The sequence below is a fragment of the Camelus dromedarius genome, chromosome 15 (genome assembly GCF_036321535.1).
Source record: "Camelus dromedarius isolate mCamDro1 chromosome 15, mCamDro1.pat, whole genome shotgun sequence".
Lineage (NCBI taxonomy): Eukaryota > Metazoa > Chordata > Mammalia > Artiodactyla > Camelidae > Camelus > Camelus dromedarius.
The window spans coordinates 25,333,553-25,359,936 of NC_087450.1; the positions used below are offsets into that span (position 1 = coordinate 25,333,553).

Below are 26,384 nucleotides of genomic sequence, written 5' to 3' on the forward strand. Positions count from 1 at the left end.
CTATTCACTGCTTTCCTATGTGGATGATCTAAGTCTATCATGGGTCATTATAAGGTGCTAATTTATACTCTTTCTAATATGATGGAATAGGTGAAGAAGAAAGTCCATCTGGTGTCTAAATATGACTATAATTTGAATCAAACAATTAAAAAGAAGGCATAATACTTTTGAGGTTATTATAGAATATTGGATCAAATAATATGTGCCAAGATACCAGTTCCAAGCCAGAGTAGTTCCAGATATAGATGTGTTAGTTTGTAATGTGTAGTCTGGATTTTGGTTTTGACACTTAAAAATTATTTATTTTAGAGAGTAAAACATTCTAATTCTTCTGGTCTTCATCTTGCTTGTAATTACTTGGTTTTATTAAGCCCACTCTTAAATATCATAGTGTGGTATTTGTTTATGTGTGTTCATGTAAGTGCATACTTACTCTTTTTTATCTTTTTATTATGGAAAATTTCAAGCATATAAAAAATAGAGAATTGTACAATGAACTTCCATGTTCCCATCACCCAGATTTGATAATTATTAACTCATGGCCATTCTTATTTCCATTTCCTCACCAATTCCCTCTCTTTCATAACCATTTTGAAGCAAATTCCAGACATAATATTGGTAAATATTTTAGTATGTGTCTTTAGAAGTCAAAGATTCCCTTTTAAAAAAACATAACAATGATACCCTTTTAAAAAACATAACAGTAGTACCATCATTGTATCACCTTAAAAATGAATAATTTCTTAATACCAAATATCCAGTCAGTATTTACATATTTTTAATTGTTCTGTAGCTTTTTAAATGGTTTGCTTACATCCAGATCCAAAAATTATCACTGTGATGTTATTTTTATTTTCTTTGGAATTTTTTGATTGAGATATTAGGTTATTTTCTTGTAGAGTTTCCAAAAGTTTGGGTTTTTTAAATTGAAGTATAGTCAATTACAATGTCAATCTGGTGTACAGCAAAATGTCCAGTCATATATATACATACATATATTCATTTTCATATTTTTTTCATTGAAGGTTATTACAATATATTGAGCATAGTTCCCTGTGCTATACAAAAGAAACTTTTTTTTGGATTTTGTCGATTGCATCCCCATGCCATTATTTAACATGCTCTCTGTTTTTTTATCTTAGTTATATATATCCTTGTGTACTAAATTGCCTCAAACTTAGCAACTTAAAAAAAATAGTTAACTTTACCTCACACAGTTTCTGTAGGGCATGAATTGAAGAGTGGGTTAGTTGAGTAGTTATGGCTGGGGATCTGTTACAAGGTTTCATTCAAACTGTAAGCGGGTACTGTAGTGGAGGAATTAGATGCCACCTTTTGAAGGGAGAACTTCAAGACATCAAAGAACTTATAGACGTCTTTTTTAATAGTTACAGAAACTTTTATTTATATATTTATCGAAGTACAGTTGATTTGCAATGTTTGTGGTATGCTACATTGTGAGTCAATATTTTTATAGATTATACAACATTTAAAGTTATTATAAAATATTGGCCATATTCCCTATGCTATATAATGTATCCCTGTAGCTTATTTATTTTATACATAGTAGTTTGTGTCTCTTAATCCCTTACCCCTATCTTCCCCCCTGCTTCCCTTTGCCCACTGGTAACCACTAGTTTGTTCTCTGTATCTATAAGTCTGTTTCTATTTTGCTATATAGTCATTCATTTGTTTCATTTTTTAGATTCCAGATATAACTGATAACATACAGCACTTATCTTTATCTGACTTATTTCATTCAGCATAATACCCTCTAGATCCATCCATGTTGTAGCTAGTGACAAAATTTCATTTGTTATAGCTGAGTAGTATTCCATTGTATATGTGTATATCACATCTTCCTTATCCAATTATCTGTTGATGGACACTTAAAATTGCTTCTATATCTTGGCTATTGTAAATAATGCTGCTGTGAACATTGGGGTACATGTATCTTTTCAAATGAGCACTTTCATTTTCTTCAGACATCATAGGAGTGGAATTGCTGACTCATATAGTAACTCCATTTTTTAGTTTTTTGGGACCTGACAGTAACTCCTGGTAGACAGTGTCAGAATTGAATGGAATTGTAGGACACCCAGCTGTTGTCAGAGAATTGGTCAATGTGGGGGGGGGGGGGACTCATACATTTGATGTCAGAAGTGAAATATTGAGAGTAATGAGAGGAAAATACAAAAATGTTGTAAGGAGTAGTAAAGTAGAAGGAAATCTTTCCCCCTCATTACTCAGTGTTGGCTGTTCTGGATTGATTTTCCCAGGTGTGTGCTGTGTCATTTCAATATATAGACAAAAAATTTTTTTTTCAATTTTGTAATTTTTAATTTTTTCTCAATTCCATTTCTTTGGTTCTCTTCAGTGACTCCTATTGTACATATTTTTTTAAAACTTTTTTTATTGAGTTATAGTCCATGGTACATATTTTGCATCTACTTCTCTTATCATCTGTACTCATTGCTGTCTCTCAATTTACAATATTTTTCATTTCCTTTTGAATTAAGATTTTTTTCCTTTTCATGTTTTATTTCCTTTAATGTGTTACTGATTGTACACATTTGCTGTTGTGTTCCTTCTGGTTTAGACTTTATTTCTGAAGTAATTCATTTGTATATCTTAAATTATTTTCTAAATTTTTTCTTCTGTCTTGTCAAATCTCCAGTCCTCTCATTTGAGTTTTTTTAATTCCAGTTCAAGTTATTCCTTAATTCTCTCTTATCTTCTTAATTTATGTTAGCTCATTTAAATATAAAGTTATAGTTCTCATCTGTTTGTGGGCATGTCTCTCTGGCATGCTTTTATTATCTGTGGCATGCTGTTCTTCTTATCATTCTCTTATCCTCATATTTACTTTTTATGGAATTCCACTCTTTTCTGTTGCTTTATTTTGGTACTATTTTAATTCCCTTGTCATTGCTTTTACTATGTATTTTAAAAAAAATTTTATTGAAGTGTAGTTGATTTACAATTTTAGTTTCAAGTATACAGCAAAGTGAATCAATTATACATATACATACATGCATATATTTTCTTTTCAAATTCTTTTTCATTATATGTTATTATAAGAAATTGAATATAGTTCCCTGTGCTATACAGTAGGTCCTTGTTGTCTGTCTATTTATATATAGTAATGTGTGTCTGTTAACCCCTAATTATTCTTCCCTGCCCTTTCCCCTTTGGTAGCCATAGTTTGTTTTCTATGTCTGTGAGTCTGTTTTTGGTTTGTAAACAGAATTTGTATATTTTTTAAAATTTAGATTCCACATATGAATGGATATCACACAATATTTGTCTTTCTCAGTCTGACTTCACTCAGTATGATAATCTGTAGGTCCATCCATGTTGCTGCAAATGGCATTGTTTCATTCTTTTTTATGGCTGAGTAGTATTCCATTGCGCGCGCGCACGCGCGCACACACACACACACACCCCACCTTCCTTATCCAATCATCTGTTGATGAACATTTAGTTTGTTTCCATGTCTTGGCTATTATAAATAGTTCTGCTATGAACATTGTGGGGCATATGTCTTTTTGAATTATTATTTCCTCCAGACATATGCCCAGGAGTGGGATTGCTGGATCATATGGTAACTCTATTTTCAGTTTTTTAAGGAACCTCCATACTGTCCTCCATTGTGACTGTACCAATTTACATTCCCAACAACAGTGTGGGAAGGTTCCTTTTTCTCCACACCCTCTCCAGCGTGTATTATTTGTAGACTTTTAAATGATGGCTATTCTGACTAGTGTGAGGTGATTACCTCATTGTAATTTTGATTTGCATTTCTCTAGTAATTAGTGATATTGAGCATTTTTTCATGTGCCTGTTAGCCATTGATATGTCTTCTCTGGAGAAATGTCTATTTAGGTCTTCTGCCCATTTTTGATTTTTTTTTTTTGTTTGTTTGTGTTAAACTGTATGAGCTGCTTATATATTTTAGAAATTAGTCCCTTGTTGGTCGTGTCATTTGCAAATATTTTCTCCCATTCTGTAGGTTGTCTTTTCATTTTGTTTATGATTTCCTTTGCTGTGCAAAAGCTTTTAAGTTTAATTATGTCCCATTTATTTTTGCAGTTATTTCCATTACTCTAGGAGCTTGTTCAAAAAAAATATTGCTGAAATTTATGTCAAAGAGTGTTCTGCCTATGTTTTCCTTGTTTTATAGTATCCAGTCTTAACATTTAGGTCTTTAGCCCGTTTGAGTTTATTTTTGTATATGGTGTTAGAGAATGTTCTAATTTCATTCTTTTACATGCGGCTGTCCAGTTTTCTTAGCACCGCTTGTTGAAGAGACTTTCCTGCATTATATATTCTTGCCTCCTTTGTCATAGACTAATTCATCATAAGTGCATAGGTTTATTTCTGGACTTTCTATCCTATTCCATTGATCTGCGTGTCTGTTTTTGTGCCAGTACCATGCTGTTTTGATTACTGTAGCTGTGTAGTATAGTCCGAAGTCAGGGAGCCAGATTCCTCCAGCTCTTCTTTCTCAAGATTGTTTGGGCTATTTTGGTGTCTTTAGTATTTACATACAAATTTAAATTTAAAAGAATTTTTGTTCCAGTTCTGTGAAAAATGTCATTGGAAATTTGCTGAGGATTGTATTGAATCTGTATATTGCCTAAGGTGGCAAAGGACCTGTACTCTGAAAACTATACAACACTGATGAAAGAAACTGAAGATGACAGAAACAGATGGAAATATATACCATGTTCTTGGATTGGAAGGCTCAATATTATTATTATTTCTAGGTATTTTTAATCCTTTTTGATTCTTTTACTATGCATTTTTTAGGTATTTTCTTAGTGGTTGTCCTGTGAATTACAATTATTCATAATTTATAATAATCTTGTTAAGGTTAATACCAACTTAATTTTAATATTCAAAAACTTTGTGCCTACATAGCGCCATTTCCCCCCTCATTTGTGCTGTTACTGTCATACGATTAAATCTTTATATACTGTGTGTGTATCCCTTTCTAACCTTTGTGTGTTGACTTCGTGGAGGTCAGATAATTTCTGTCTTTAATTCACAAGACTTCAGGTGGGGAACTGAGCTCAAGAAGCTGAATTTGAGGAACTAATCGGAGCAGCCTCATCTGCAGTTGGACCTGATGGACGTGATGAAATTCTTGTCCTTGAGTCCAAGCTTGTTGTCATGATAGACAAGGCTTGAGTGAGGTGGGGCTTGGGAGGGGGTGAGTGTAATTTGCATGTGGGAGGAATGTAAATAATTTTTGGTTATAGGTTAAGCTATAAGTTCTTTGACATTCCTACCATTGAAAAGAACAGTTTGGGATATGGATTGGCCTTAGTTTTAGTGACTTGCTTCTAACCAATAGAATGGGTTAGAAGTAGTAATAAGAGGCTGGGTCATAAGATAGTACAGATTCTGCCCCGTGTCTGTGCTTGTGCATGCTCTTGCTCATGCACTCTCTCTCTCTCCATCTTCCATCACCCTTGGAACTTAGCTGTCATATTCTGAGCAAGTCCTAGGCGCCATATGTAGGTGTTCTGGCCAACAGCCCCAGCAAAAGTTCCAGCCAACATCCAGTATCAACCACTAGACATACGAGCTAACAAGTCTTCAGATGATTCCAACCTTCAAACTTGAGCTATCCCAGCAGATGCTAAGAGGAATAGATTTGAGCTATCCCTACCAGTCCCTGCCCAAATTGCAGAATTTGTGAGCAAAATAAATGCTATCGTTTAATCCACCAATTGGGGTGATTTTTAAAGCAATAATACCTGCCACCAAGTACCCACTACCCAGCTGAACTCATAGTAGACATTGTTTCATTTATTTTATTTTTTATTGAAGTATAGTCAGTTTACAGTGCTGTGTCAATTTCTGGTGTACAGCATAATGTTTCAGTCATATATATATTCATTTTCATATTTTTTATTATAGGCTGCTATAAGATATTAAATATAGTTCCCTGTGCTATACAGAACAAACTTGTTGTAACATTGTTTCATTTATACACCTACTCATTTTCTCTAGTCTAAAGCAGATTCCAGACTCCATACCATTTCTTCTGTTTTTATATACATATATACACAAATGCTCTTTTTAAAACAACATAAACACTTTTCTTTATCACATCTAACAATTCCTTAATTGTCGAATATCCAATATTTGACTTTCCGTCATTGTCTCACAAAATTTTTCACACCTTTTCTTTTTGAATCAGGATCCAATTAGATTTCCATATACTACAATTAGTTAATACGTCTTTTAATCTCTTTTTTAAAATCTATAGATTTTCCCAACATTTTAAAGGACCTACCTTGTACAAGGCTTTAGGAAGTTTGTAGAGTAAGACAGCCTTAAATTACTTAGTATAGAAGAGAGATGCAAACACAAAGATTATGAAACAAAGAATAATATGACAAATGGGATGAGTAAAGTGTTGGAAGATTTGAGAAAAGGAAGAGAATAGTTTTATCATCTTCAGGCCACAGTGGTTTCGGTATTCACAGAGGCCTATGAATTCCAGAAGACTGACAAAAATAAAGAATGGAAACCTCCACTAGTTCCAGAAGACTTCACTGATGTCATGTCTAGTGAACCAAAGGAGTAATCATGTTTTTCATGATTTTCTTTGGAACAGCTCCAGTTGGGATTATTGATCCTTGAGCCAGTTTGAGCTTCCACTCTCAAGTCTTCATAGTTCATCTGCGAAAGTTTCTAAGATAATTTGCATCACAAACTCTCAAAATTTACTGAGAAGTCCTTTAAAATTGAGATTTTACTCTGGGGGCAATAGATGTGAGAGCAGTTTTACTGTAACAAGAGTAACCATAAATATTTTAAATGTGATTCAGACAGAGAGTGGGAAACCTCAGCAGAAGGAATTTTTGCCCAATCAATGTTAGTAGTGCATTTTGGGGCAGTACAAATCAGAATTAAGCTTTACTGTTCCCGTTTGGGAGGAAAATGCAAATAATACTGGTCTTGACAATGCTTTGACTATCTCTCCAGAATATTTATAAGTCTAAACATGATGCTTTTAAGTGGTTAAGAGAGCAGTTTATTCACTGTCCTATTTTAATCCCCTAAAGACCCACTGCAAGAAATAGGGGAGATTTATGACCTGTGACTAATACCTAGTAATCACGATGGACAATGAGTTTTGCCGTTTAAGAGCTACTTGAGGAAGGAGAAAGACCTTCAGTGATCAGTAGGGCATTTTTAAAATCTAATAAACTGCTATTACTGCTTCAGTAATAAAAATGTAATGGCTTGTTGGACATAAAAATTGCATGAAATTTATTTAAAGACAATTTTGGGGTCGGAATGGGAGATTTACACATGTAATTATCCTGTTGATCAAGGTGAATGTGAATAACTTGCTTTTAGTAAAAAACATAAGAGGGCATGCTTATTTTATTCTCTTTGTATGTTATGAGCCTTCAGAAAATATTAGATATTGGTGGTGGGTGCAATTTCAGAGCAATAATCCTACAGCTGTAAGTTTTCTTTTCATATCACTCAAGTGGGGTTTTTGAGAGGAGGTGCAGAACTCTAGAGAGCACTGGGAATCAACTGACCATTTCTTGTCGAGCCTAGACAGCAGCACACCCAGGCTCTAGGTGACCTGGGTAGTCGGAATTTCTTTCCAGGATCTTTGATTCCAAGTGTGAATAGCTACAGGATTTAGGGCAGCCCACACAGTTGCTGGCTGGCACCTTAATTTTAGCTAAGGGCAGAATTTGACCCATTAATTTGCTCTGTTCACTTTTCTAATGTTATATCCAGCATCCAAAAAAATTGAGATTGCTTAACTACTGAAAGGTTGCTATTTTCTCCTTTATTATTTAATATAAATAATGATTACATTTGTATTAGGTGTCTATTGCTGCATAAGAAATTACCACAAATTTAGTGACTTAAAATGATACACATTTATTATCTCACAATTTCTGTGGGTCAGAAAGCTGGGCACAGATTAGTTGGGTCTTTTACCTCAGGGTCTCTTACGAGTTTTCAATCAAGGTGTCAGCCAGGGTTAGTCTCATTTAATAGCTTTACTGGAGATGGTTTTGCTTTTAAGATCATGTGGTTTTTGACAGGATTTAGTTCCTTGCAGCCTGTTGGACTGAGGGCTGTTAGCTAGAGACCACCTGAAATCTTAGTTACCTGTTGGCCAGAGGCCAAACTCAGTTCCTTTTCACATAGGTCTCCCTAACATGACTGCTTCCTTCATCAAAGCGCGCAAGGGAATAAAGCAATAGAGAGAGTCTGCTAGCAGGACGAAAGTCACTACTGTGTAACTTAACCATGAGAGTAACAAACCTTTACCATCTTCTAGAAACAAGTCACACATCACATCCACACTAAATGGAGTGGATTGTACAAGGTGTGAATTCCAGGAGGTATAGACAACGAGGCTATTTCAGAGTTTGCCACAATTTTGGTAATATTCAAAGACATATTCTTTTAGAAAATATAAGCCATATGGATAAATTTTTTAAAAGTCCTGCAATTCCACTACCCAGAGATGAAAACCACTAATATTTTGGTTTTTATTCCTCTAGTCTTTTTTTCTATTTTGTATGTTATTAAAATGAATAAAAATTGGTCATAACTTGATACACTCTTGAATACTCTATCTCATTTAATTCCTTAAGGATTCTTGCACGCTAGTAAATAATCTATATGGTTTTAAGTGGCAGCATAAATTTATGCTGTCATTCAACCATTGGTTGTTTATTTAACTGAGAGTTACAAACTTTTTATGTAAAGGGCAAGATAGTAAATATTTTAGGCTTTGGGGGCCACATACCCAACTCTGCTGTTATAGTGCCAAATAACATGTCACAGAGAGCCATAGATAATATGCCAAGGAGTGTGGATGTGGTTGTGTTCCAGTAAAACTTTGTTTAATGGAGCAGAAAATTGAATTTTATAATAATTATCATGTGTTGCCAAATATAATTCTTTTTATTTACTTCAGCATTTAAAAATATCAAAAGTACTGCTAGCTTATGGGCTGGATGAAAAAAGGTGGTGAGGTAGATTTGGGCTGTGCTTGGTTTCTCTTGTTACTTCTAGATGGATATTCAGATAGTTCCATATTTTTAGTACTGTAATTAATGCTTAGGTTAACAGCTTGTTAGCTGAATCTGTGAGATTTATTTATGATTACTTACTGAGGAAAATTTCTTTTTTTCCCACCCTCTATTTATTTATGTTTGTTGAGGTATAGGTGATTTACAATATTATATTAGTTTCAGGAGTACAATATAGTGATTCAAAGTTTTTATAGATTATATTCCATTTATAGTTATTATAAAATATCAGCCATATTCCCTGTGCTGTACAGTATATCCCTGTAGCTTATTATTTTATGAATAGTAAATTTGTATCTTGTAATCCCCTTCTCCTATCTTGCCCCCCCACCTTGCCCTCTCCTCACTAGTAACCACTAATTTGTTCTCTGTATCTGTGACTCTGTTTAGTTTTTTTATATTCACTAGTCCCTTCTGGCCTGCAGTTTCTACTGAGAAGTCATCTGATAGCCTTATGGGAGTTCCCTTATGTGTAACTTGTTGCTTTTCCCTTGCTCCTTTCATATTCTCTCTTTAAGTTTTGTTGTTTTAATTTCCATGTATCTTGGTGTGGTCCTCTTTGGGTTGATCCTGTTTGGGATTCTGTGCTTCCTGGACTTGGAAGTCTGTTTCCTTCCCTAGTTAGGGAAGTTTTCACCTATTATGTCTTCAGACATATTCTCTATACTTTTCTCTCTTCTCCACCTTGGACCCCTATAATGTGAATTTTAGTACACTCATTGTTGTCCCAGGTGTCTCTTACACTGTCCTCATTTTTTAAAATTATTTTTTCTTATTTCTTTTCAGCTTCAGTGATTTCCACTACTCTGTCTACCAGCTTGCTGATCTGTTTTCTGTATCATTTAGTCTACTCTTGATTCCTTCTAGTGTATTTTTCATCTCAGTTATTGTACTCTTTATCACTATTTGGTTGTTCTTTTTATTTTCTGACTACTTTGTTAAAAACTTCTAACTTCTTGCTTTGTTTATCCATTCTTCGCCCAGGATCTTTGATCATCTTACTGTCATTACCTTGAACTTTCTTGGATAGATTGCCTATCTCCACTTCAGTTTGTTCTTTTTCTGAGGTTTTATCTTGTTCCCTTTGTTTGGAACCTGTTCCTCTGTCTCCTTATCTTGTCTAACTTACTATTTTTATTTCTGTGTATCTGGTAGGTTGGTTACATTTCCCAACCTTGGAAAATTGCCCTTTTGTAGGCGATACCCTGTCTGTCCCAGCAGTGCACTCCCCTCTAGTCACCAGAACTATATGCTCTAAGGCTGCCCCTGCTTAGGCTGCATGAGTTCTTCTGTTGTGCTTTGTTGACTACTGTGGATGGTCTAGGTGCGGCTGGACCTTGGTCCAGTTGGTTGCTAGGCCCTGCCTTTTGTGGAGGCTACTGGCCATTGGTTGACAGGGTCAGGTCACAAGGTGACGGGCTGTGGATCCCCAGAGGGCCCTAGAGTTAGCACTGGCTCACTGATGGGTGGAGTTGGGGTCCAAAAGTTCCTGGGGCTGGTGCCCACTCATCAGTGGGTGAAGCCATGTCCCGAGGCTAGTGCTGGCCCAGTGGCAGACAGCCATGTTCTCGAGTTTGGCTGTAGGGCCCAAGGGTCCCAGGGTTGGTGTTGGACCATTGGTGGGTGTTGCCAGTTTCCCAATAGTTGACTGTGGGGCTGGGTGTGTCCCAAAGCTTGTGTTGTCCTGGTGCTGGGTGGTCTGGGTTTGCCATGGCAGGCTGTGGGGCAGTGGTTTTCCTGGGGCTGGTGTCCACCTGCTGGTAGGTAAGGTTGGTCCTGAGGCTAGGGCCTGGGCCCAGGGGATCCTGGGGCTGGTGCCTGCCCACTGGTGGGTGGAGCTGGGTCCTAGATTCTGTGGCTGCAGTGCCCTGGGGGTCTCGGGTATAGTGACTGCACACTACTGTGTGCGGCCACATCTTAGGCCCTCAGGTGGTCAGGACCATGTCCAGGGGTGGCTGTGGGCTCAGGGTTCTTAAGGAAGCCTGTTTGCTGATGAATGGGATTGTGTCCCCACCCAATGAGTTGTTTAGCCTGAGGCATCACAATACTTATACCTACAGGCTGGTGGGCAGGGACAGACCTGGGTCCTGAGGCTAATAAGGTAAAGGGAGGATTCCAGAATGGCCCTTGCTAGCACCAGTGCCCACGTGGTAGAATGAGCTCCCCATGATGACAGCTGACCATGTGTATGTCCCCAGAGTGATCTCCATCTGCCTCCTGTCTCTGGGAAACTCGAAGATTAGCAGGTAGGTCTGACCCAGGCTCCTTTCATAATTGCTTCTTCCCTGGGTCCTGGAGTGTATGAGACTTTCTGTGTGTATGTGACCTTTATGAGTGGAATCTCTATTTCCCATGATCCTCTGGGTCTCCTGTAGATAAACCCCATCGGACTTCAAAGCCAAACGTTCTAGGGGTTTGTCATTCCAGTGCAAGATCCCTGGGCTGGGGAGCATGATGGGGGCTCAGACCCCTTGTTCCTTGTGCAGAATATATTTATTCTCCTGTTTGTACCTGGCGGTACCTGGCAGTATAGAACTTGACTGTACCATGACTCTGCTTCTCCTATCCATATCATTGTAGTTTCTTCTTTATATCTTTAGTTGTAGAAGATCTTTTCTGGTAGGTTCCAATCTTTTCATTGATAGTTAATCTCTAAATAGTTGTAATTTTAATGTGCCCCTGAGAAGATGTGAGCTCAGGGTTTTTCTACTCTGCTGTCTTAGGAATTCCCTGGGGACAAATTCTTAGAAGTAGAAATTATTGGATCATAAATTATGCACATAAAACTTTACACATGTTGGTAGGTTTATCCTCTACAAAGGCAATGTCAGGTGTATACTCCCACCACAGTATTTGGGTGTGCTTTTTTCCCTCTGTCCTCTCCAACACTGAATATTATCTTTTTAGGAATCTTTGCCAATTTGATAAGTTAAAAAATTACAGATTCCCCTTTTCAAAAATAGTTCATATTGTACTTTAAATTAACATTTAAAAAATGTATTTCAGTACTGTAGTTTCTTTCTGACAGAAGATCTAGGTGTCCTAAGATGCTTGGTTGAAGTGATACGCAAATATAGTCAAGGCTGAGAGCTACTTGACTATTAAAAATCAGTGCTATCCTGCTAATGCCTGTTACAGGAGAATACTGATTAGATGACTGACTGGTTAGAGCTTCTGCCTATGTGGGCCATCAGCACTATATCACCAGAAAAAAATAAGTTGGCAATATAGATATTTTATAGTTGGAAAGTAACATATTAATTGTACCTAAGAAGGAGATACGCTAATAGATTTGGACCATTTTGGGAAAAGGACAAAGTGGAAATTTAAGAAATTCAAATCAATCTTTGTATCTATATATTTATATCTATCTATATCTTTTAGGTCTTGATTCTCTTTCCTTAAAACTCAGGTATGATTGTGTTACTCCTGTTACTAAATTTTTTTATTGCTTTCTTGCCATCTAAAATCTAGACTTTTTAGCATGATAGTCAAGATTAAATAAGCACTGTCCTTATCTTTTTAATGTCTTATAATGCTGCTTTCTCATAGGAAATAATAATGAAACAATAATATCAAATAATGTTTTTGAATCCTTGAACTTTATGCCTGAAACTGGGGTAAGTGCTTCAAGGTAGATATTTTTACTATATTAAAGATGGAAAAATAGGTTTTGAGAATGTAAGCAACTTTCCCCAGATCAAATGATAAATAGAGTTTACTTTTCTGCCCTCCTGGCCCCAGTACCCTAACTAATTAAATTTATTTTTTGCTGATGTAAAGTTCTCAATTGACTGCTCTATCTAGCAGAGTCCAGCAGGGTCTCAGAGAAAGGGTTTTTTAACTCCCCTCTGCCTTGGAGGAGCTTTAAGAGTTCCATTGGGTCCAGCAAGTTACTTAAAATAACAATATGGGGATGGAGATAAACTTGGAACAACATACTAATTTCCTTCTTCTGGACACTTGGAGTATATTAGAATACCCGAGAAGGGAAATGCACCTCCCACAGAGTATTCCATTGGATAATAAAATTCTTGAGTGAGTTGGTTTGAGTTGATGATCTATGGCAGTGTGCATATTTTATTTTTATATTCCATAGCAAGATACAGCAATAATAATTTGGGGCATTAGGGACAGTAATAGATTGTCAACTATTATTACTTTTAATGAAATGAGAGTCCCATTGGAAAATGATGGGGAATTAATGATTTAAGCAATAAGCCAAAATCATTCCACCTTGTCCAAAAGAGATTGAAGGAACATCTCCCTTCTCAATAAGTTTCCTCCCTCTGGCTTAGAGGAAATGATTTAAAAGTTGAAGAAACGCCCAAGTTTATGAGGGAGAATAACATGGCTATACAAAGTGCTGTGATTCCTGAGTCCCTGCTGTTGTGTGTGAAGTAACTTTGAGCTCTGTTGAAGATGCCAGTGCTGCATAGTGTATTTGGTTGCCAGTGGCAATGCTTGGCTTCTAAGGAACCATTCTAAGCTCATAAACCTGAGGCTTCTTATTAGAAGTCCCTAACGTAAATAGCCTTACAGAATTGCTGGTCCTCAACTCCCCTTTCCACCATGCAGAGGACATTCCCTTAAAAGGAATTGCTCAAGGGGCTTTACCACTTTCAGTCATTTTTTCCACACAGTTTCTACCCAGGATGTCCATCAAGAGGCTCATACGTGAACATTGTTTGAAATTCCACTTCCTAGGAAAACTTGGTAAAGGAACTATGATGGTGTTTAGTTTTTTTCACCAACCAAAGTATGCAAAAATGTATGATTTATTCATTATTCTTTGTCACAGAATATATAGAAGCGAAAAATGTATCTCAAGTTTTGCCCTGCCTCCCTCTTTTCCTTCTATTTATTGAGAGAAAAGTGCCCTTGTGAGGTTGGTGACTTTCTCAGCTCCCTCCATAGCTGAAGCTGCTGGCAACCTGTATAAAGAAAGGCACAGCAGCAGCCTGCACACAAGCAGAGTGTTCTAGGTGTGTCCCTCCCCACTGGCCTCTTAGGACCTTGGATCTTATTTGGTTCTCTTGGCTTTACTCGGACACTTTGGTCTTCACTCCTAGCCTCTTTGGATGATGATTCAGGTGGATGGTCTGCCCGGGCTTTGGTTTGGCTCCTCCCCGCTATGCTGCTTCTCATTGTAGCCTGTGGGTAAGTGTCAGACCTCTCTGTGCCCAGGTCCCTGGGCTCTCCTACTTGGCCCAAACCTCAGCCTTTGGGCCCTGACTTGCCTGGATAGAGGGTGCTAAATTCAAGGCAATATCAAAGGTGCTGAGGGAAGAGGTGCTTGAGAGGAGTATGACGAATTAGGTGGCAATGTTTCTTCCTTTCTAGAAGTCAGGAAGAGTAGATGAGAGGCACATTTGAAAGATAATTTATGATTTAGAAAATATGATTCATAGGCTATTACAGGATAGCTGTACAGATCATTCAGTACATATTTACTGTGCATCTACCCACATGGTACTTTTTTTTTTTTTTGTATAGTACCATAAATTATTATTGGGTGTAGTTGGTAGAGAATATGTTCCATTTATTTCAATATTGAGTTAGCATATGTTATATGAGGTATATTTATTTTAATGAAATTGACTAGAATATACTTAATTCTGAAGTCATACTTACCTTTTGTATTTAGTTTTATAATTTAATGTTTTATTATACCCAGTATACCAAATGGAAAAAAAGCTCATTTTAACCATTTGGGCTTTTTGTTTATTAGACAACAAATTACACAACACTGAATATGCTTTAATCTTGAATTATTCAGAAGGCACTTTGTGGGCTTGCGTAGCCTCAGGGCAGATCAAATGAAGCTGTAGACACATTGAAATGTAGATACATTACCCAGAGGTAAATAGATTTATGGTAAATATGGTGGTGTACAGGATAGGAACTGAAAGTACCTGGTATCAGAGAATTGCAATAAACAGAATGCTGAGTTTATCTAAAGTTTAACTTTATTTCGGAGTAGAAAGCATATGATCCAGAACAGTTAAGAAAAAATACAACCTGAATACTTGTATTCAGTATAAATGTATTAAATTGTACATATAAATTATTGAATGTAGGCTATATACAAAGCACTTGGCCCTGCTGACAAGATGCACAGTGGGCCTTTTGAAGAGCCTGGAGGGTATTGACTGCTCACCAAGAGTTTTTAACTTGCCAAAGAAATAAGACAAGGACCCAGGTAAGCAGTTTGTGAAGAGCTAAAGTGTGAGGGTGGCAGGAGGATCCTGTGTTGGGAGTTGTATAGTTTGAAGGAAGTAAGACTTCCAGAAGGAAAAGAAAAATTGCAGATTAATTTGTTGGCAAGGGTATAATCTATTCTGGTCCTCACAAAGCAAACATCTTAACAGTGTAGAGACTAAGATGGAATTATGTTCAGTAACTAAAGTGCACTGTTTGTTTCTTAAGTTCACAGCCATTTTGGAAGCAGCATAGTACTTAAGTGTTCTAGAGCCTTGGTCATTAAATGTTTTGTGTAGAGTGTGGCAGGTTGAAAAGTTTGGGAACCTGAGATGAGGGGAGAAAGATCAAGCTTTCCATGGGTTTGTTCTTTCCTGCCCATACAGTAAGCCCAATATCTTTCCAGTACAAGCCTAACTGTGTACTAGTGTTTGCTGATACCAGGACATTTCTTTAGGCTATTTTATACCCCTCCTTTTCCTCAAAGTCAGTACTCTAGTATGAAATATAATGTATTTTCATAAACATAGTGTTTTTCCCCTTGTAAAACCACTTCAAAGTATTTAAAAATATATGTATATTGAAAGCACTTCAGTGTTTTTCCCCCAGGAAATTTATTTGTAAAAGTGGGGTGTATGTTATACATGTGTGCATTTGCTATGTAGATCAGTAGGGTACCAGGGCTGGCAAAGATCTGTGTTGGAAAAGGCAGTCTTTTGGCACCCACTTGATTCTATAAGAATGGGCCTTTGAGCTTAGAACACTTCCTTATCAAGTGACAAAAAGCCCACACAGCCTGTGCTGGGCTTATCACCTTGTGTGGGGACATCTTTCCCTGTTTCAGGCTCAATGGATGCTCTCTTGTTGCTGCTTAAATCGTATGTGTCATATAGCTCCTGACTTACCCCAGTTGTTCTCCAGAAGAAGGAACAGGGTCTTTCTGCTGTGGTGCCTGAGGGATGTGCATAGCAAACTGACCTGCATAGGCCTCTGGCAGAGATTCACTGGCTGTGGGGACTGATGGCCCCTATTAAAGCTAATCTTGCATTGTCTTTTCTCTGTGCATGTACAGCATTGATCCATCCAATATTTGACTGCATTTTGTTCTTCGCCAATCCGACACCAAGATACAGTGGGTAGAACTGTTTAGAATCATTCCTTGGGATTGGTAACTAGTGAAAAGTAATCTAGTTGACAGTCTGAGATGGAAGTAGAAGATAATGTCATGTTGATGGTATTAGTGCCCTTATGAAAAAAAGAAGAGATCAGAGGCCCCCTCTTTCTCTACCATGTGAGTGTGATAGAAGTTCAGGAAAAGAGCCCTCACCAAGAACTGAATCTGCTAACACTTTGATTTTGGACTTCCCAAGCTCCAGACTATGAGAAATAAATTTTAAGCTACATGTATGTGCATACTGACAAAAATAAAATCATATGCCATTATTTTAAAATAATGCAAATACAGATATAGCCAAGATGGTGGAATAGGAAGACCCTGAGCTCACCTCTTTTTGCAGGCACACCAAAGTTAAAGCTAAAGATATAAAAAAGGAAACAATGAGATGCGTAGGAGGGGCTAAGATGTGGTATAGTCAGGACTCACACTCCCATGTAGGTACCCCATAAACAAAATAATCACAATTGCAGAAGTTCTTCCCTAGGAGTGAGGAGTCTGAGACCCATGTGGCACTCCCCAGCCCAGGCATCGTACACCAGGAAGACAAGCCCCTAGAACATCTGGCTTTGGGGACCAGCAGGGCTTATGAATGAGAGCCAGGGAACATAGGAAATGAAGTGTCTGCCCTTCAAGGGTACACACAATGTCCTACGTGCCCCGAGTCCCAGTGCAAGGGAGTAATTTGAAAGAAGTCTGGGTCAGACCCACTAGCTGATCCCAGACAGCCTCCTGGAGAGGCAGGAGGCAACTGGGATTTTCCCTGGGAACATAAACAATGATGGCAGCCATTTTCGGAGCTCATTCTACACTAGTGCTGGCAAGTACACTTTTAGCACTAACATATTAGCACTAAGGGCTTATTTGCCTGCCAGTGTGCTGACGCCAGTCCTGGGCCCTCCCTGACCCAGAGCAAGGTGCCCCAGGAACTGGCGCTACCCATCAGTGGGCTGCCACCAGCTCCAGGACCCCACAGCCCCAGCTGCTCTGGGACCAAGCCTTACATGCCAGCTTTTCTGCACCAGCCCCAGGACCCACTGGGCCACAGTCAGTTGTGCCAGGACAAAACCCCACCCTGTAGTGAGCAAGTACCAGCCCTGGGCTTCCTTGGACTAACAGCCAGTTGCCCCAGGACCTGGCCATGAGCAATGGTGGGGCCTGGCAGCCACCCATCCTGCGAGTGTGCCTACAGTAGCCAGTCCTACTGCAAAGGATCTGAGCCCCATAAGATGTCTCCTACAAAAGTTTACTTCTCCAAAATCAGAAAATGTAACTGAACTACCTAATACATAAAAATAAGCACAGAAAATTAGGTAAAATGAGGAGGCAGAGGAAAATTTTCCAGATGAAGGAACAAGACAGAACTCCAGAAGAACAACTAAGCAAAGTAGAAATAAGGAGTCTTCCGTAAAGAGTTCAAGGTAATGATCATAAAGATGCTCAATGAACTTGGGAGAGGAATAAATGAACACAGTGGAAAAGTTTAACAAAGACTTAGAAGATATAATGAAGAACCAAACAGAGCTGAAAAATACAGTGAGTGATGTAAAAAATACACTAGAAGTAATCAATAGTAGCTTAGATAATACAAAGCAACAGATCAGCAAAGTAGAAAACAGAATTGTTAAACTTACTGAAACTGAATAGAAATAATAAAAAATAATTTTTAAAAAATGAGGATAGCTTAAGAGAACTCTGGGACAACATCAGTTGTACTAACATTTGTATTATAGGAGCCCAGAAGGAGAAGAGAAAGAGAAAGGGGCAGGGAACTTATTTGAAGAAATAATAGCTGAAAACTTGTTTAATAACCTGGGAAAGGAAACAGACATTTAGGTCCCAGAAGTACAGAGAGTCCCAAACAAGATCAACCCCAAAAAGGTCGCATCAAGATATATTATAATATTAAAATAGAAATAATTAAAGATAAAGAGAGGATCTTAAAAGTAGCAAGGGAAAAACAACTACATGTGTATAAGGGAACTCCCTTAAGACTAGCAACTGACTTTTCAGGAGAAACTTTGCATGCCAGAAGGGAATGGCATGATATATTCAAAGTGACGAAAGGAAAAAACCCTACATCCAAGAATACTGTACCTGGCAAGGCTATCAATCAGGTATGAAGGAGAGATACAGACAAGCAAAGAAGAGTTGTACAGACAAGCAAAAGCTAAAATAGTTCAGCACCTCCAAGCTGGCCTTAAAAGAAATGTTCTCTAATTTGAAAAGAAAAGAGCACAACTAGAAATATGAAATTACAGAAGGAAAAATCTCATTAGTAAAGGCAAACATACAGTAAAGTTAGTAGATCAACCACATATAAGTCTAATAGAAATATTAAAAGACAAAAGTAGCAAAATCAACTTGACCCTTGAACAACACGGGGGCTAGGGGCACAGGCCCTTTGCACAGTGGAAAATACACATATAACTTATAGTCAGCCCTCACATACAAAAGTCCACATCCATAGTTCTCCATTTCTGAGGTTCCACATCTGTGGATTCAGCCAACACTGATCATGTACTACTGTAGTATTCACTTAAAAAAAAAAAAGTTCAAGTGGGCACACAGAGTTCTTCAAATCTATTTTGTCCCAGAGTCAACTGTATATTCATAATAAGTAGTTGAGGGATATATAAAACAATACTGAAAATATGATGTCAAAAACATTAAGTCTGGAGGGGTAGTAAAAATGCAGGATTGTTAGAATGTGTTCAATCTTAAGAGATCATAAACTTAAAATAATTACATATATAGAGATTATTATATATAAACCTCATAATAACTAACTAAACTAAAAATCTGTAACAGATACACACAGAAAAGAGAAAGGAGTCCAAACACAACATAAAAAACCATCTCTAATCTCAAGGGAAGAAAGCAAAATAACAAGAAAGTAACAGAAAAAAATACAAAAACATCCTAAAAACAACAAAAGGGTATTAAGTACATGCCTATCCATAATCCTTTAAAGGTAAATGGAATGAACCCTCCTATCAAAAGACATAGAGTGGCTAAATGGATAAAAAAACTAAATAAATAGATAAATAGATACAAAAACAAACCCATATATATGCTGCCAACATATATATGAACAAACAAGAGACTCACTTCAGATTTAAAGACGCATACAGATTGCAAGTGAGGGAATGGAAAAAGGTCTTCAATGCAAATGGTAACAAAAAACCCTCTGGAGTAGCAGTATTTATTACACAAAATAGATATTAAAACAAAAAGGCAAAGGAGGACATCATATAATAATAAAGGGATCAGTTCAACAAGAAGATATAAGAATTGTAAATATATATAGGCCCAACATAGAAGCACCTAAATATATAAAGTAAATACTAACAAACATAAAGGGAGAAATTGACAGTAACACAATCATAGTAGGGGACTACAACACCCCACTTAGATCAATGGACTGGTCATGCAGACAAAAGATTAGTAAGGAAACACTGGTCTTAAATAACACATTAGAGACACATAAACACACATAAAACATTCCATCCAAAAGCAGCAAATACACATTCTTTTTAAGTGCACATGGAACATTCTCCAGGGAAGATCACATACTAGGCCACAAAGCAAGTCTCAGTTGATATAAGAGGACTGAAACCATATCAAGCACCTTTTCTGACCACAATGACTGAAGACTAGAAACTAACTACAAAACAAATAAACAAAAAAGCAACAACAGCAACAAAACTAACCCGCAAAAAACACAAACACATGGAGGCTAAACAATATGCTACTAGACAACCAATTGGTCACTGATGAAATCAAAGTAATTTTTAAAAATTTCATGGAGACATAAGAAAACAACATAATGATCCAGAATTTATGGGATCCAGAATTTATGAAAGCAAAACAGTTCTAAGAGGGAAATTTATAGTGATACCAGCCTATCTCAGGAGAGAAGAAAATTTTGAAATAAATAATCTAAGAAACTTACACTTAAAGGAACTAGAAAAAGAATAAACAAAGCCAAAAGTTAGTAGAAGGAAGGAAATCATAAAGATCAGAGCTGAAACAAATGAAATAGAGCTAATTCTTTGAAAAGATAAACAAAATCAATAAACCTTTGGCCAGACTTACCAAGAAAAAAAGAGAGAGGGCACAAATAAATAAAATCAGAAATTCAAAAGAAGTTGCAACCAATATACCTCAGAAATAGAAAGAATCATAAGAGATTACTATGAACAATTATACACCAATAAAATGGACTGTCTAGAAGAAATGGATAGATTCCTATATACATACAATCTTAAAGACTGAGCCAAGAAGAAATAGAAACCAATTACTAGTAATGAAATTGAATCAGTAATTTAAAAAACTCCCAACAAACAAAAGTCGAGGACCAGTGACTTCACATGTGAATTCTCCCAATCATTTAGAGTTTACACCTAGTTTTTCCAAACTATTCAAAAAAAAAATTGAAGAGTAAGAAGTGATTCTGAACTCATTCTATGAGGCTACCATCACCCGCATACCAAAGCCAGACAAAGACACCACACACAAAAAATTACAGGCCAATATCCTTTATGAACATAGATGCAAGTATCCTCAACAAAATATTAGCAAACCAAATTCAACAGTGTATTAAAAGAATCATGCACCATGATCAAGTGGAATTTATCTCAGGGATACAAGGCTGGCTCTTGCAAGTATCTGCAAATCAATCATTGTGGTACACCACATGAACAAACTGAAGGACAATAATCATATGACCATCTTAATAGATGCAGAGAAGTGTTTGACAAGTCAGCATCCACTTAGTATAAGCACTCTCAACAATGTGGTTATAGAAGAAATGTACCTCAACATAATGAAGGCCATAAGAAGGGCAAACCTAAAGGCAGTATCATGCTGAATGGTGAAAAGCTGAAAGCATTTCCTCTAAGATCAGGAACAAGGCAAGGATGTCCACTCTTGCCGCTTTTATTCAACATAGTATTGTCTTACAGTCCTAGCCAAAATCTTTTGTGTTTCTATACTAACAATAAAGTATCGGAGAAATTAAGAAAACAACCCCACTTACAATCACATCAAAAGGAATAAAATATCTAGGAATAAATCTAACTAAAGAGGTAAAAGACCTGTACTCAGACAACTATAAGACATTAGTGAAAGAAATTGAAGATGATGCAATAGATAAAAAGATTACAAGAACTCATGGATTACAAGAACTGATATTGTTAAAATGAGCATATTACACAAGGTAATCTAAAGGTTCAGTGCAATTCCAATCAAAATACCAATGGCATTTTTCATAGAACTAGAACAAATAATTCTAAAATTTGTATGGAAGCACAAAAGACCCCAAATAGCCAAAACAGTCTTAAGAAAGAAAAAGAAAACGAGGTATCATTCTCCCTGATTTCAAACTATACTACAAAGCTTCAGTAATCAAAACAGTATAATTATGGAACACAAATAGACACAATGGAACAGAATACAGAGTCAAGAAGTGAATCCACACTTACGTAGTCAATTAATTTACAACAAAGGAGGCAAGAATATACAATGGGGAAAAGAAAGCCTTTCAATAAATGGTGTTAGAAAACTGAACGGCTACATGTAAAAGAATGAAATTGAAACATTTTCTCACACCATATATAAAAAAAACCCTCAAAATGGATGAAAGACCTAAATGTAAGAATAGAAACCATAAAACTCCGGAAAGAAAACAGGCAGAACATTCTTTGACATAAATTGCAACAACATTTTTTGGGATCTATCTCCTAAGGCAAAGGAAACAAAAGCAAAAATTAACAACTGGGACCAAATTAAACTTAAAAGCTTTTACATAGCAAAGAAAATCATTGACAAGACAAAAAGACAAAGTACCGAATGGAAGAAAATATTTGCAAGTGATGCAACTGATATGGGGATAATATCTAAGATATATAAACAGCTCATACTGAATATAAAAAAAAAACCCAATTTAAAAAAGCAGAAGATCTGAATAGATATTTTTCCAAAGAAGACAAACAGATGGCCAACAGGCCCATGAAAGGATGCTCAACATTACTAATCATCAGAGAAATGCAAATCAAACCACAGTGAGATATCACCTCACACCTGTCAGAATGGCTATCATCAAAAAGACCTCAAAAATCCAATGTTGATTTGGATATGAGGAAAGGGAACACTTACACAGTGTTGGTGGGAATGTAAATTTGTTTACCCAAAACGGAAGACTATATGGAGATTCCTCAAAAAACTAAAAATAGAATTACCATATGATCCAGAATTCCACTCCTAAATATATATCTGAAGAAAACAAACATGCTAATTCAAAAGGAAACATGCACTCCAATGTTCATAGCAGTATTGTTTACAATAGCCAAGACGTGGAAGCAACCTAAGCACCAATCAGATGAATGAGTAAAGATGATATATATGGAATGGAATACTCAACCACAGAAAAGAATGAATTCCTGCCCTTTGCAACAACATGGATGGACCTAGAGTAAATTATGCTAACGGAATTAAGTCAGAGAAGACAAATACTGTATGATTTCACTTACATATGAAATGAAAAACAAAACAAATGAATAAACATAAGAGAAACAGACTCATAGATACAGAGAACAAACAGGTGGTGTCCAGAGGGGATGGGATGGGATGATGAGTGAAATAGGTGAGGAATATTTAGAGGTACAGAATTCCAGTTATAAAATAAATAAGTCATGGGGATGTAATGTACAGCATAGGGAATATCATCAATAATATTGTAATAACTTTGTATGGTGATAGATGGTAACTAGACTGACTGTGGCTGTCATTTTGTAATGTATAAAAGTATCAAATCACTGTTTTACACCTAAAACTAATGTAATTAAGTCAATTACATTTCAATTAAAAAATGAATTAAAAAATAAAATGACACATTATAGCCACTAATTTATTTAATTCAAACCAGGCCTGAAGGAAAATAAGTGAGACACAGTGACTTGAGGTGATTCTCCTCACATAGGAATGAAAGAATTTTCTATGGCAGTATAGACACCAGGTTGAATAGTTTCCCATGACAACCAATTAGTATGTTTGAAATTAATGGTTACATTCCGCAGGAGATAATATTATAGTTTTGAAGTCTTAATATCTTCAGGGAACTTGTTACAAGTATGGTTAACTCTTGAACAACATAGGGGTTAAGGCACTGACCCCTGAGTAATTGAAAATCTGACTGTATCTTTACAGGCAGCCTTCTGTATCCATGGTTCTGTATCCCTGGTTCTGCATGAGGATTCAACCAACTGAGGATCGTATCATACTGTAGTACGTATTTATTGAAGAAAATCCATGTATAAGTGGACCTGTGCAGTCCAAACCCATGTTGTTCAAGATCAACTGTCATCTATATTTTGTTTTGATTACAAAATACAAAGTAGAATGGTCACAGGACCTGGAAAAGATAGAAATTTCCCCAAGGACCTGTTCTCAGTCTTTATCTTTAAGAAGTTCTTGTAATAGTTATACCACCAGAGTGTTGTTTCCACACTGCACGTGTGACAGCTACCATGGAGTTTAGCAGCTGTTGGTAAAATGGTACGGAGATTGAAGTAAGTTGTAAGAATTCAGAAAGTTCTTTTCCTTGCTATTTGTTTACATTATCTTTGTAACCTTGAACTTGTCACCTGATTCTTCATTCTTATTTGAAAAATCAGAAGCTGTACTTCACAGGGTTGTTTTTTTTTTAAACACTTGATCATTGTAAATTATGTTGAAAAATGAAGTGTTAGATAAGAGATGAAGAATACATGTATGGATGTTTATTTTAGAACTCAATCTTATATTGTCATTACTTTACAACATGATTTTACGGTTTTCTCTGAGCCACTTTTTCCCTTCATTCCGAACAAAGCTTCTTGCCAGGTTTCTAACATCCATATGTCCCCTAACTAAAGATTTTGTAAAGAGTGTAACTAATGTATTGTAGTTGATTAACAAGGTGTATATTTATTCTGAGTACTGATTTAATAAGATACTCTTACACTACATAAATGCAGGTCCTTAAACGCCCAGTTTCTTACAACGGGAGCATTTATTTCCCATTAATTTGTTCTTTTGCCAAAATCTTGCATTGTTCTTAAGTACTGTAAGGCCAAAATATGGTGAGCTGCTGCCTCGTAATCTGACTTTTCACCCCCCAATACTCTCAAGCTTCTTTTGACTTCCTTTTTCTTGACAGTTTTAACTCTGCTTCAGTTGGACTAAGCTACTCACTGCTCTCCATGCATATCTGACACCTGTGGTCACCCTCTTTTCCCTCCTTGGAATGTTCATTCCCCTGCTCTCCTTTCCTAGCTGAGTGAGACCTTCTCATTTTGCGAAGCACAGCTCAAGGCTGCCCTGATCTCCTCCCTCTAGGAAGAGTTCTCCCTCTTTTGAGTTCCTACTCTTTCCGTCATCCATCCTGCTCCCATCTTTGTTTTGTCTCAAGAATGGATTGGAAGATCAATTATGATGTGATTCTCTTTATACCTCTTTGCATCTCCTTAATGTCTAGGTTTTGCGGACTTGATAAGTTGGTGGGTGTTGTGGATAAACTCTTTGATTCCATCCTCTAGTATTGGAAATAGTGTTTAATATTTTCCCAGTGAGACTATTTCAGGCAAGTCATATAAGGCCACCAAAGAATGAACAAAAGATAAGACAGGTTAGCTTAGCTTTTTAAATGGCTAACTCTGATGAAATTAATGTATAAAGTTAAATTTTGAAATGTTCAGTATAAAGAAGGCCAAAAAATTGCTGTGTTGATTAGTAGCATGAATTTCTTCTTTAGTGAAGTCTTTAATTGCTAGCCCAATGTAATTTCTTTTTTAATTTAAAAATTGGGGGGGGGGAGGTAAAATTAGGTTTTTACTTATTTATTTTAATGGAGGCACTGGGGATTGAACCCAGGACCTCATGTATGCAAGGCATGTACTCTACCACTGAGCTATATCCTCCTCCCACCATGTAATTTTTAGTTCAATTAAAAAGTAGAAATTGTAGCCCTTAAACTTCTGGCTAGTTCTGTTTTGTCAGACAGTTATAAGATTACAACTAAACTTCTATTATTTGCTTATTTATGCAAGTATCTCTTCATGAATTTACTATCTCTTAAATATGGTATTTCATTCACTTAGTAGTTTTGTATTCACTGAAGGCTAAAATAGACCACAACAAGTAAACAAATTAATAAAATACTTATTCTACAGGGAATAAGCAGGGGAACTGTGATATCATGAGTCAGGCAAAGTGCTTAGTACTCCTTCCAGAGGCAAGGAGTACTAAGCACAAAGTAGTGGAGGTAGAAGAGCTTCAGGAGTGCCAAGGAGACCAGAGTGATGGTCCACTGTGGCGGAGGGCAAGAATGAAAAAAAGTGAAGTTGAGGAGAGGGCCAGAGGCCAGATCAAGCAAGATCTAGGAGGCCACAGGAGGAGATTGGGCTTTATTGAAAGGGCAAGGGGAAGCCTTTGAAAGATCAGAGGCAGAGCAGTGATAGGATCTGTCTGCATTTTGAAAAGGATCTTTCAGCCTATTACGGGAAGAATGAGTTACAGGAGTCAAGAGCAGAAGAAAAAGGCCAGTCAAGAGATTGGTGCCATGGTGGCTTGGGCCAGGGTATTGAGTGTGGAGACAGAGGAGAGTATATGGTTTTGAGAAAAATTTGGAGATGGAACCCCCGGAAGTTGGTGATAGATGGGATGTGGCGGGTGATGTAAGGGATGAATCAAGGATGAATTCCATAGCTTTTCATCTATATGCATCCTTTCTCCCTAGGTTATTTTTGCTTTTACTATATCTAAGTCTTTCAGATCTTAAAGAAAGACTAAGGAAAGGAATATAGGAAAAATGCATTCATCACTTTAAAAAATATTATGATTTTCTTGCTTATAATTCTGAACACTAGTTCTTACAG

At 36.8% G+C, this 26,384-nt stretch overlaps 1 protein-coding gene and 1 non-coding gene across 2 annotated transcripts in view; one reads left to right on the plus strand and one right to left on the minus strand.

Moving 5' to 3' along the window:
- The window catches only part of ASB3 (ankyrin repeat and SOCS box containing 3), a 145,990-nt gene that overhangs the window by 87,582 nt on the left and 32,024 nt on the right, over window positions 1–26,384 (plus strand). The window contains exon 13 of the transcript XR_010384174.1: window positions 23,677–23,754. The gene's annotated coding sequence lies outside the window, so the exon portion shown is untranslated. The remainder of the gene's footprint in view (window positions 1–23,676; window positions 23,755–26,384) is intronic.
- TRNAA-UGC (transfer RNA alanine (anticodon UGC)) lies at window positions 25,356–25,428 on the minus strand. The gene has a single exon. It is a non-coding gene; the product is annotated as a tRNA-Ala (tRNA).